The sequence below is a fragment of the Pseudophryne corroboree genome, chromosome 4 (genome assembly GCF_028390025.1).
Source record: "Pseudophryne corroboree isolate aPseCor3 chromosome 4, aPseCor3.hap2, whole genome shotgun sequence".
Taxonomy (NCBI): Eukaryota; Metazoa; Chordata; class Amphibia; order Anura; family Myobatrachidae; genus Pseudophryne; species Pseudophryne corroboree.
The window spans coordinates 289,853,307-289,866,173 of record NC_086447.1 but is presented as its reverse complement, the minus strand read 5'-3'; the positions used below and the strand labels follow the sequence as shown (position 1 = coordinate 289,866,173).

At 38.6% G+C, this 12,867-nt stretch overlaps 1 protein-coding gene and 1 long non-coding RNA gene across 5 annotated transcripts in view; one reads left to right on the top strand and one right to left on the bottom strand.

Annotated features, from left to right (window-relative positions):
* Positions 1-12,867, top strand: part of ZBBX (zinc finger B-box domain containing) — a 437,896-nt gene that overhangs the window by 231,126 nt on the left and 193,903 nt on the right. The window lies entirely within an intron of this gene.
* LOC134909386 (uncharacterized) lies at positions 8,427-9,092 on the bottom strand. Its single transcript, XR_010175902.1, has 5 exons — positions 9,025-9,092; positions 8,872-8,942; positions 8,733-8,789; positions 8,578-8,651; positions 8,427-8,494 (listed from the first exon to the last, which is right to left on the bottom strand). It is a non-coding gene; the product is annotated as an uncharacterized LOC134909386 (long non-coding RNA).

The following is a 12,867-nucleotide window of genomic DNA, read 5'->3' as shown; positions in this document are numbered from 1 at the left end:
ACCGCAAGCCGTGGCGGTGGACGCCCTTGTGACTCCGTGGGTGTTCCAGTTGGTGCATGTGTTTCCTCCACTTCTACTCATTCCAAGAGTTCTAAAAATCATAAGGAGAACAAAAGTTCAGGCAATCCTCATTGCTCCGGACTGGCCAAGAAGGGCTTGGTATGCGGATCTTCTGGATCTACTGCTAGAAGAGCCGAGGCCTCTTCCTCTTCGGGAGGACCTGCTGCAGCAGAGGCCGTTCGCTTATCAAGATTTACCGCGGCTACGTTTCACGGCATGGAGGTTGAATGCCAGATAGTAGCTCGGAAAGTCATTCCTACCCTAATACAGGCTAGGAAAGGAGTAACGACTAAACATTACATAAACAGCGGTACCTGTGAAAAAAGAAAAGATGTTAGTAAAATAATGTTTACACTCTTTTGAGTGAATTGGTAAGGAGTGGCCCGTACAGATGTTATTAGTCCCGGTTATCCTACCTGTCCCTGTGCTATGATGTTCCGGAGTTGCTGTTGAGCACAGCGGCTCTGATCCTGAGTGCAGCGGATGGTAAGGATTGATGGCGCTGAGTCCCGCTGCGTCCAGCGGGGCTGTGTGCGCGCTGATGTTCTCCGGCTTCCGTGACCGCTGCTGACAGCGGATGGTGTTACGGCCGATGTCCTGGCCTTGCAGTGGGCTTGCTTTCTCCTTAGTGGACGGTCTCCAACGCGTTTCATGCGGTTTGCACTTTTTCGAGGAGGAAATGAAAAGCTTTTTATTTAGGCTCCTAATTTATATTAAAACATTCCGGAACTTCCGCCCGGAAATGACCTCATTTTTGGTGGGAACCATGTGTCAGGTTTTCCACATAAAAGAAACTATTATAAAAATAACAGAAAAGAAATGGAAAAATGATTAAAAAGGAAAGATAAAATAAAAATAAAAAATGTTTATGGGTACCGCTGTGTTTTATTAGTTTGAACTTTAAAGTAAATTATTTTAGTTTTATATTTTTATTTTGTTTCTTTTTATTTTATTGTCTAATTCATAGTGGCTATTGTATTAATTTTTTTGCTTTCTGTTATGTTAATTTTTGATTTTTGTGAAACTTATTTTTTTCGTAGAAAGGGATTCAGTTCAAATTCTATATTCAGGCCTTTCGGGGCCATGGTTTTTAGGTCGAAGATCCATCTTGTTTCTATCATTTTTAGTTCTTCCGAAATGTTGCCTCCTCTCCAGTTAGCGTATATTTTTCTGATCACCAAGAATTTTGTACCTATTGGGTTTTTATTGTGGACTTCAAGGTAATGTTTGGAGACGTTATGTGTAGATAGCCCCTTCTTTATATTATTGATATGTTCAGCAAACCTGATTTTTGCTTTTCTTTTTGTCTGTCCGATGTATTGGAGGTTGCAGGGGCATTGTAAGAGATAAATTACCCCTTCTGTATCGCAACTCAGCATTTGGTTAATATGGTAAGTTTTTCCTGTTACTGTAGATGAAAAGTTTGTTGTTTTTCTCGTTGTTCTGTTGCTTATCATACAAGCTTTACAGTTTAGGCACTGTCTGAAGCCTTTATTATCAGGATCACTGTCTTTTTTGCTTTGATGATGTAGATGACTTTTCACAATTGTTTGTTTGATGGATTGGGCCTTTCGGTAGATGATTCTTGGTTGGTCAGGTAGTAAATATTTTAGTGTTTCGTCCAGTTGTAAAATGTGCCAATGTTTTCGTATCATATTTTCCACTATTGCTGTGTTGCTGTTATATTGAGTGATGAAGGGTATTTGGATTGAATTTTCCTTTTTATTCTTATATTGTATAAGGTCCTTTCTGTCAATTTGTTTTAATCTATCGATGTGGTTTTGAATTCCCACATCTGAGTAGCCCTTTTCCATGAAATTGTTTTTCATGAGTTCGCTTTGTGTGAGGAATATTTCTTCATCTGTGCAATTCCTTCGTAATCGTTGGATTTGACCTCCTGGAATGTTTTTAATCCATTTTCTATGGTGGTTGCTGTGGGTCGGGAGTGTGTTGTTTCCGTTAACTTCTTTAAAATGGATTAAAAACATTCCAGGAGGTCAAATCCAACGATTACGAAGGAATTGCACAGATGAAGAAATATTCCTCACACAAAGCGAACTCATGAAAAACAATTTCATGGAAAAGGGCTACTCAGATGTGGGAATTCAAAACCACATCGATAGATTAAAACAAATTGACAGAAAGGACCTTATACAATATAAGAATAAAAAGGAAAATTCAATCCAAATACCCTTCATCACTCAATATAACAGCAACACAGCAATAGTGGAAAATATGATACGAAAACATTGGCACATTTTACAACTGGACGAAACACTAAAATATTTACTACCTGACCAACCAAGAATCATCTACCGAAAGGCCCAATCCATCAAACAAACAATTGTGAAAAGTCATCTACATCATCAAAGCAAAAAAGACAGTGATCCTGATAATAAAGGCTTCAGACAGTGCCTAAACTGTAAAGCTTGTATGATAAGCAACAGAACAACGAGAAAAACAACAAACTTTTCATCTACAGTAACAGGAAAAACTTACCATATTAACCAAATGCTGAGTTGCGATACAGAAGGGGTAATTTATCTCTTACAATGCCCCTGCAACCTCCAATACATCGGACAGACAAAAAGAAAAGCAAAAATCAGGTTTGCTGAACATATCAATAATATAAAGAAGGGGCTATCTACACATAACGTCTCCAAACATTACCTTGAAGTCCACAATAAAAACCCAATAGGTACAAAATTCTTGGTGATCAGAAAAATATACGCTAACTGGAGAGGAGGCAACATTTCGGAAGAACTAAAAATGATAGAAACAAGATGGATCTTCGACCTAAAAACCATGGCCCCGAAAGGCCTGAATATAGAATTTGAACTGAATCCCTTTCTACGAAAAAAATAAGTTTCACAAAAATCAAAAATTAACATAACAGACAGCAAAAAAATTAATACAATAGCCACTATGAATTAGACAATAAAATAAAAAGAAACAAAATAAAAATATAAAACTAAAATAATTTACTTTAAAGTTCAAACTAATAAAACACAGCGGTACCCATAAACATTTTTTATTTTTATTTTATCTTTCCTTTTTAATAATTTTTCCATTTCTTTTCTGTTATTTTTATAATAGTTTCTTTTATGTGGAAAACCTGACACATGGTTCCCACCAAAAATGAGGTCATTTCCGGGCGGAAGTTCCGGAATGTTTTAATATAAATTAGGAGCCTAAATAAAAAGCTTTTCATTTCCTCCTCGAAAAAGTGCAAACCGCATGAAACGCGTTGGAGACCGTCCACTAAGGAGAAAGCAAGCCCACTGCAAGGCCAGGACATCGGCCGTAACACCATCCGCTGTCAGCAGCGGTCACGGAAGCCGGAGAACATCAGCGCGCACACAGCCCCGCTGGACGCAGCGGGACTCAGCGCCATCAATCCTTACCATCCGCTGCACTCAGGATCAGAGCCGCTGTGCTCAACAGCAGCTCCGGAACATCATAGCGCAGGGACAGGTAGGATAACCGGGACTAATAACATCTGTACGGGCCACTCCTTACCAATTCACTCAAAAGAGTGTAAACATTATTTTACTAACATCTTTTCTTTTTTCAAAGGTACCGCTGTTTATGTATTCATATAATCTCTTTTGTTCTAGTTTTATATACCACTATTAATATTTCATAATTCAATTAGCGCTTTCCACTCAAAAAATCAAATCTAACTATTAAGAAAGCAGCTTTTATTCAAGCGCAGCAATTTAACATATTTCTGACTAAACATTACCATCGCATTTGGAAAAAATACGTGTCTTGGTATGAATCCAAGAGGTTTCCTACGGTGGAGTTTAAACTTGGACGGTTTCTCCTCTTCCTCCAAGCAGGTGTGGATAAGGGCCTGATATTCGGTTCCGTAAAGGTCCAGATTTCGGCCCTATCCATTTTCTTCCAGAAACATTTGGCTGCCTTCCCTGAGGTTCTGGCCTTTTTGAAGGGAGTTCTGCACATCCAGGCTTCCTTTGTGCTGCCTACGGCGCCCTGGGATCTTAACGTGGTGTTGCAGTTCCTCTAGTCGGGCTGGTTTGAGCCTCTACAGGAGGTTGAGGTCAAGTTTCTCACGTGGAAGGCTGTCACTTTGTTGGCCTTGGTTTCTGCTAGGCGTGTGTTGGAGTTGGGGGCTTTGTCATGTTAAAGCCCATACTTGATCTTCTATGAAGATAGAGCTGAGCTCAGTACACATTCTGGGAGCATTGGTACATACCAATGGTACTAATGTGGACCCCAGCATCCTCTAGGACGTAAGAGAAAATAGGATTTTAATTACCTACTGGTAAATCCTTTTCTTGTAGTCCGTAGAGGATGCTGGGCGCCCACCTAGCGCTTCGTGATCCTGCAGTGGTTACTTTGTTCAGTACTGCTTAGTTCTTGATAATTGCTGTTTCGTTACTTGGTAAGTAATATTGTTCAACCGTTGCTGATGTTTCAAGCTAGTTAGTTTGATTTGCCTTGTGTGTGAGCTGGTGTGAATCACGCCACTATCTGTTTAAAATCCTTCTCTCGAAGATGTCCGTCTCCTCGGGCACAGTTTCTAGACTGAGTCTGGAAGGAGGGGCATAGAGGGAGGAGCCACCCACACTCTCAAACTCTTAAAGTGCCAATGGCTTCTAGTGGTCCTGTCTATATCACATGGTACTAATGTAGACCCCAGCATCCTCTACGGACTACGAGAAAAGGATTTACCGGTAGGTAATTAAAATCCCATTTTATGCCTTCTCCGGGCTTAATACATCTGCCCCAATATATGTCATTGATTATTGGACATAATATTTAAATGATTCTGGAAAAAAACAGGTGTGAAGATTTGGAGAACAAATAATCCCCAAATCATCCAAGACTGAGTAGCGTTACATTAATCAGAAAATGATTTTGCAGTCATTGTATAGACTACATTGTCTACTGCTGATGATTTCGGGAGCTTGAATATCTGGTGATGATTTAACTTAATGAAAGACTGAACTCAATGGGCTAAGAGGGTCATTCCGAGTTGATCGCTAGTTGCCGTTCGCAGCGCAGCGATCAGGCTAAAAATTGGCATTTCTGCACATGCGTATGCACCGCAATGCGCACGCGCGACGTATGGGTACAAAGGCATTTGTTGTTTTGCACAGGTTCTAGCGAAGTTTTCCTTCGCACTGACGGCCGCAAGAAGATTGACAGAAAGGGGGCGTTTCTGGGTGTCAACTGACCGTTTTCAGGGAGTGTTTGCAAAAACGCAGGCGTGTCTGAAAAAACGCAGGCGTGGCTGGGCGGTCGCTGGGCGGGTGTATGACGTCAAATCCAGACACGAATAGGCTGAAGGGATCGCAAGCGCTGAGTAGGTTCAGAGCTACTCAGAAATTGCACAAACTGGTTTTTGCAGAGTTCGGCTGCACATGTGTTTGCACTTCTGCTAAGCTAAAATACACTCCCCAGTGGGCGGCGGCATAGCGTTTGCATGGCTGCTAAAACTAGCTAGCAAGCGATCAACTCGGAATGACCCCCTAAATGTAATAGCCTGTGTGTTGCCAGAGGTGCAGGACTTAGTGCGAGTCTGCCTGCTTTATTAAAGCAGCAATCCTTTACAAGACATATCCAAACTTGTCTTGCCTTGTAAATGATTGCTGCTTAAAAAAAAACAGCTTATGTGAAAAAGTTATTTAATTCATTCATTCATTCAGAACATTCAACTTATTTATAAGAGTAAAGGGCCCCATACACTACAACGATATGTCTGAGGCTGAAGTCAGATGTAATTTCCCTTGAACTCCCCAGCCGGGAGTGATTCCATACGATTTGGTACTTTTGTGCTATTTTTGCACAAGATATATCACATGCGATTGATGAAGCCGCTATACATCGCATGCAATATATCGTACGACATATAATTGTACCATGAGATACAGATGGGTCCACGTTTATCTTGACCTTTAATAGGATTAACTGAGACTGGGCAGTCGGACTTAATCCCCTGCTGTAATGACTTAATCCCCTGCTGTATTATTCTCTGTATTGTATTGCAGCTGAGAACAATAGATGAAGGGTTTATGCTAATAAATCATGTTGTGCCTAGGCGCAGAAAACTTGTCAAGATAACCGTGGACCCATCTGTATATCTGATGATCTGGATAGAGAGCTATGGGGGCTGGGAGTGTCCTGAGAAGGCCATTCAAACTTTCCGGTGATACATTGCATGCGATATATCACAAAACACACTTTTTCCATCCGATTCCATCCAATTCCGATATATAATTAGTGCAGCACCAACGACCTAGGGGATCCTATCCGACAGCCACGGGGACGCGCATCAGATTGGATACGATCTAAAACACATACGATTGTACACAATTTCATACAATATGTCAGACGGATATATCGGAATTGTATGAAATCGTGTAAAATCGTACTAGTGTATTTCAGTTTTTTCTTTAATAACTTTTCTTTAAAATCACAAGCTCACTGTATTAAATCTTGGCCAGTCTGTTTATACTTGCTTGTGAGCACAGATCTGTGCCAGAGTGTTAAGGTGCATACACACTAGGCGATACGCTGCATGAGCGATATTGCCTAGAGTTTTCCCGACGCTGCTGCCGATGTAGTGCATACACATTGAATAATAGCGCAAGTAATATCGGGGGTCATTCCGAGTTGATCGCTGCGCAGCGATCAGGCAAAAAAAGGCACTAATGCGCATGCGTATGTGGCGCAATGCGCACGTGCGTAGTACTATTGCAACGAACAATGTAGTTTCACACAAGGTCTAGCAAAGCTTTTCAGTCGCACTGCTGGCCGCAGAGTGATTGACAGGAAGAGGGTGTTTCAGGGTGGGAACTGACCGTTTTCAGGGAGTGTTCGAAAAGACGCAGGCTTGCCAGGAAAAAGGCAGGAGTGGCTGGGCGAACGCAGGGCGTGTTTGTGACGTCAAAACAGGAACTGAATGGTCTGAAGTGATCGCAAGCGCTGAGTAGGTATTGACCTACTCTAAAACTGCACAAAAAAACTTTGCCGCCGCTCTATGATCCTTTTGTTCGCACTTCTGCTAAGCTAAAATACACTCCCAGTGGGAGGCGGCATAGCGTTTGCACAGCTGCAAAAAACTGCTAGCGAGCGAACAACTCGGAATGACCACCATCGTTCAGTGATATCACGTGCATGCAGCTTTGGACATTAAGTCCAAATTGAGCTCAATGCACACTCGGAACCGCTCATCGTTCATCCTTTCCAGCACACACACTTGATATTATTGTCAACAATATCGCTCAGGAGTGTAAAAATTAGAGAAATTGTTGACAATGTCGTCTAATGTGTATGCACCATTAGGCATACAACCTGGTTCCAATGTCCTGCTTCCTCTTGTAAAATGACAGTTGTAAATATTTCATGATAAATTATACCCACAAATTGATATAATTAGACACAAACACGTGCAATGATAATGCTTCTGACAGTTGTATCTGCCTCTCCGTTCAGTGGCGCACTCAGTGGGGGGTTTCCGAGCACCCAGAAACCCCCCTCCACTAAAAAAAAAAAAAAAAAAAAATTTTTTTTTTTTTTTTTTTTTTAGCTGCATGAGTATTATTAATGGCTGTCTAGCGTCCTCTGCAGCCTGCTGTCTTCCTGGTGGCACTTGATATATCCATGTGCATACATATATACACATGTATATACATACATACATATAAACACACACACACATATGATATATATATATACATGTGTATATATATGTGTACTGTATGTGTGTGTACATATATATATATGTATATGTATGCATGTTTAATATGCTATGTATATGTGTATATGTATGTGTGTGTATGTATATATATATATATATATATATAAATACAATACTCAGAGGGCGCTCAGTAACAATTTGTTCAAATAAAATCCAAAACCAGCTTGACCTAAATTACACAATTTAATTTATTAAAAATATCTAAAATATTGTGTAATAATACATCAATATAGTAATTCATACAGTGAATTCATAAAACAATATTTCATAAAACCCAACGCGTTTCGTCCGTTAAGGACTTCATCAGGGGTATGGGTCTTCGCTGGTGTTAGTCAAATGGAGAAGAGGAGGAAAGAACAAGAGAGCAAAAAAAAGAATCAATACAAATCATCATGATATACAGATATATATTCAAGTAACGTTTTCATTGTTTATAAAAGAAAACCTTTTTTCATTATTTCATTAATTATTACATCACAATTTTTCATAGAGAATGAATATTTAAATTCTTTAGTAGACATTGGAAAAAGAAGATACTCTCCAATAATCAATTCGGGCTTTTTATTTTTTTTTTTGTATTTTTTTTATTTTTTTTTTTGTCCTAATTGCCTTATTTTAAAAGAAAATAACAACTTACTGTGCAAATATAACTGCTCTGAGTGGATTATTTCTTCTTTATAATACGGTAGTTTATTCTCTGTAATTCTAAGAATAAAATATATATATTGTTTTAAATGGTACTGAAAGGTTGAATATAGAATTACATCTAATTAAAATGGATCACTCACTTGGCTGTCTCTGGAGATAATCTTCATTAGAGATCAACTACTCCTATATTATGGTCAGTCAATGTTCAATATGTCTGAATAAGAAATTCAACAGTATTAGGGGCCAAATGCCTCAAGGAATTTAGAATCTTATTGGAATATGTAGCCATACTCACTTTCCAATACAAATTCACCTGCTCACTGATGGTCTAATCTTGACCAGATGAATTAGTCTAAGAAATTAATTGAAGATAATTAAGGGTGTCCAAAGCACTTAATAGGCATATTTACAAACTGAACTTTGTTATAACTTACTTAAAGTTCAGCACGATGATAACAAGTTGGGCTAAAAAGCTCCTTAAAATCCAATAAGGTGCATCTTCTAACTAGAATCAAAAGTGAATTAAATTAAGGACCTAATTAGTGACCAATAATAGCACTTAATATAGAGTCTTAATTGTTACTTACAATAAAAATTCTTTAGAGTTCGACAACAAGTAGGTTCTGAGCTCCACAGTGGCCGGTAAGATATAACTTCCAACTAGAACTAAATAAATTATATTATACTAAAAGCATAATTTGATATTAACCTATTAAAGAGCATCAGAAGTACTTACATTAAGAGATTCAGGACCTGTGTTACTGCCTCCTTTCCTGTATGGCAAGTGATTTGGAAGAGATTTCTGAGGCCTATTTATACCCCTAGGGAGTTTACATCACTTCCTCCCTCTGCTGATAGGTTAGATCTGATGAGTCAATTATATGACATTTTACCAATATTAAACTAGTATAAGGCCTGATGCCTATATATATGGGTCAAATTTATTCTACAGATGTTTGTGTCTGAAAGGCTAATGATAATATGGCATAATTAAATACTACTTCCGCCTTTCACTTCAATTATTTCCACGGTTTGCTGTATAATTACTACCCTCTGTATTAATTCGGATCGGGGCAGCCTCACTTAGCATTTTTACTGATTACCCCCATTTCTTATTTAATTAAGCCCAGAGAGAAAATTGAACGAAGATAAACAAGTTCTCCTTATGTACCGCCGTGCGTTCCACCCATAACAGCGGTGGAACGCACAGCGTCACTTCCGAGTTGTCCCGTGCGCTCCATAGTAGCGGTGGAGCGCACGTCTGCACTTCCGGACCTGCGCATTGGCCGAATCTTCGTGCGCTCCTCCCATAGCGACAGTGGAACGCACAACGTCACTTCCGGATTGTCCCGTGCGCTCCAACCATTGAAGCGGTGAAGCGCACGTCTTTTCTTTGTGACCACATTGTCACATTAAAGTCCTACAGCACCAATATATTTTACACATCGGGAATGGGGCCATATCTATTGCCTTCTAATATATGTTAAAGATTGATCATAACATGAACATGAACATTACATTTATTGTCCCTATTTATTAAGATCCATTATAAAACCAATTGGAGTAAGTATAAAGAGAGTAAGACATTCTTTTCCCAATACCTTTACATTATTAGTTATTGACAAAACATATATACAGCGAAAAAAACATACAATACAATGCCATGCTATGCCATGCTATTGTGTATTGGTCTCGATGGGACTATAATCACATAGGGGGACTCATAAATGTATATCATTCTAAGTACATATCTACAAATTTACACAGCCTAGCAACCTAAAAAGGAGACTATATCAAAGCCTTCATTTAGACCTTTCGGAATTTGGGTGTTCAGAGTGTATATCCAATATGTTTCTTGTTTTGCTAATAGTAAATCCCTATCGCCTCCTCTCATGTCTAATTTAATGTGTTCCAATACTGAGAAGGTTAAGCCTGTCACATCTGATCTATGTACTTCAAAAAAAATGGCGAGGTAAACTATGCTGCATCATTTTATTTTTTATGTTCCTTAGATGCTCCTGAATTCTAATCTTAAGTTTCCGTTTGGTCTTTCCCACATACGAAAGACCGCATGGGCAATTGATCTTATAGATTACGTACTCTGTATTACAGGTTACTCTATCTTTCAGGGTGTGAAATTTGCCGTTCTCCAACTTAAGTTTAACTGAAGATTTTTGCATATATTTACAGCAAATGCATTGGTTACAAGGAAAACATCCCCACCTGTTCCCCATAAGAACATGATGGTCACTCAAAAATTCTTGTGGCTTATCTTTTTTAAGATTACTAGGTGCTATCAAATTTTTTAAATTCTGTGCTCTCTTATAGACTAATCGAGGTTTATTCGGCAGTGTAGGTCCTAAAACCGGGTCTTTTTGTAGTAGACCCCAATGTTTAGTCATTATCTTCTGTATTTTATTCGCATCTTTACTGTACTGAGTGATAAAAGATTTGCATTGGTTGGAATTATTGGGGATAGTTACAGATTTGCCCTCTATAAGTTCTGTCCTGGATCTCTTGGAGGCCTTTAATCTGACCTCATTCAGGTATCCAGCTTCATACCCCCTTTCTATAAATCTCTCATAGAGAATGGCCGATTGTTCCCAATAATCAGTCATGTCACTACAGTTTTTCCTCACCCTCACAAATTGGGAATAAGGGACTCCATTTTTCCATACTGGGTGATGACAGCTATTTTGAGGAATATAGCTGTTAGCATCTACAGATTTAAAGAAGGTTTTGGTAGTTATTCCTCCTATAGTACATCCTTTCAGTTCTAGATCTAAATAATCTATAGTAACTGGATCTGTTTTATATGTAAACTTTAGATTAAAGCTATTATTGTTCAGGTGATCTATGAACCTCTCTATACTATTTAAATCTCCGTCCCATATAAATATAAGGTCATCGATATATCTTCTATATAATTTAATATTGGTCCTTTCAAAATCACTGTCATACACAAATTTGTTCTCCCACTCGCCCATCAGAATATTCGCATACGATGGGGCAAATTTAGTCCCCATCGCGGTACCCTGTTTTTGTAGAAGATAACTACCATTAAATTCAAAAAAATTATGTTCTAAAATGAATCTAATGCAGTCAATAATGAATGTAACTTCTAACTCTGTATTCTTAGAATCCTTTTCCAATGCATTTTTCACTGCTTCTATTCCCCTATCATGTGGGATGGAGGAATAGAGGGCCTGTACATCCACCGTTAACCACCTATTGGTGTCAGACCACTTGTGATTTTTGACAAGTTTTAAAAGGCTAGTTGAATCTTTAAGGTGGGATTTATTCAACAGGACATATGGCTGTAATTTTAAATCGATAAAATATGAGAGATTAGAAGTAAGTGAGCTTATTCCTGCAATAATTGGACGGCCTGGAGGGCATTCTCTATTTTTGTGTACCTTAGGAAGTTGATAAAATAATGGCATTTTGGGAAATTTTTTGTAAAGATAATTAAATTCATCTTTACAAATTAAATTATTTCCTCTAGCGGTGTTTAAGAGTACATATAAAGAGTCTTGGAATTCTACAGTCGGATCTTTTTCGAGTTGAATATACGTGGAAGTATCTTCCAGTATGTTATAGGATTCCTTTAGGTATGCAGATTTGTCTTGTAGGACTACTGCCCCCCCTTTATCCGCAGATTTAATAATTATATTAGGGTCTTTAATCAGATTTTTAATGGCATTTTTTTCCTGTGGGTTGATATTATTATTGTATTTGCTATCATAAGTTTTCATTTTTCTAAAGTCGTCTCTGACAGACTCATAAAAAATATCAATATGGCTCCCCCGGGACTCTACGGGGTAAAATTTTGAAGGTAGGGAGACAACCGGTTTGTCCTTAGGCTCATATGATAATCTGGGAACAGGATTCTTTAGAAAATGTCTCTGTACAGTCAGGTTTCTAACATACCTATTTAGATCTATAAAGAGATGGAACTTATCAGCTCCCCCATTGGGAGCAAACTTCAGACCTTTAGCTAATACCGACTTTTCGGCTGTAGAAAGTTCTTTCGTTGATAAGTTAATGATTCCTGTTTCTGTTGTATTGGATATGCTTTCATTTTTTTGGGGGTGTTTTCTATTTCTATTTCTTCTACCACCTCTTCTTCCTCTCGGTAACCTCTTTTCATACCTTGCGGTATAGTTTTCTCTAATGTCTCCCCTTGTTTCAATTTTGTATGATGGTGAACATTTGTTCGCCCCCCTAAAAAATGTTGCTTTCGCTCTGGTACATGGGGTGAATGGTCTTGTTCAATTCTATTGAAGGAACGGGATCTTAAATGGTCAAATTTATTATAATGCGATGGTATATCATCATAATACCTCTCTCTATACGGTTGGTACCTTTCTTGTTGTCTGTAATGATTTGAAGGTATTCTATCTCTAAAATTTTGCTGGCGATAAGAGAAC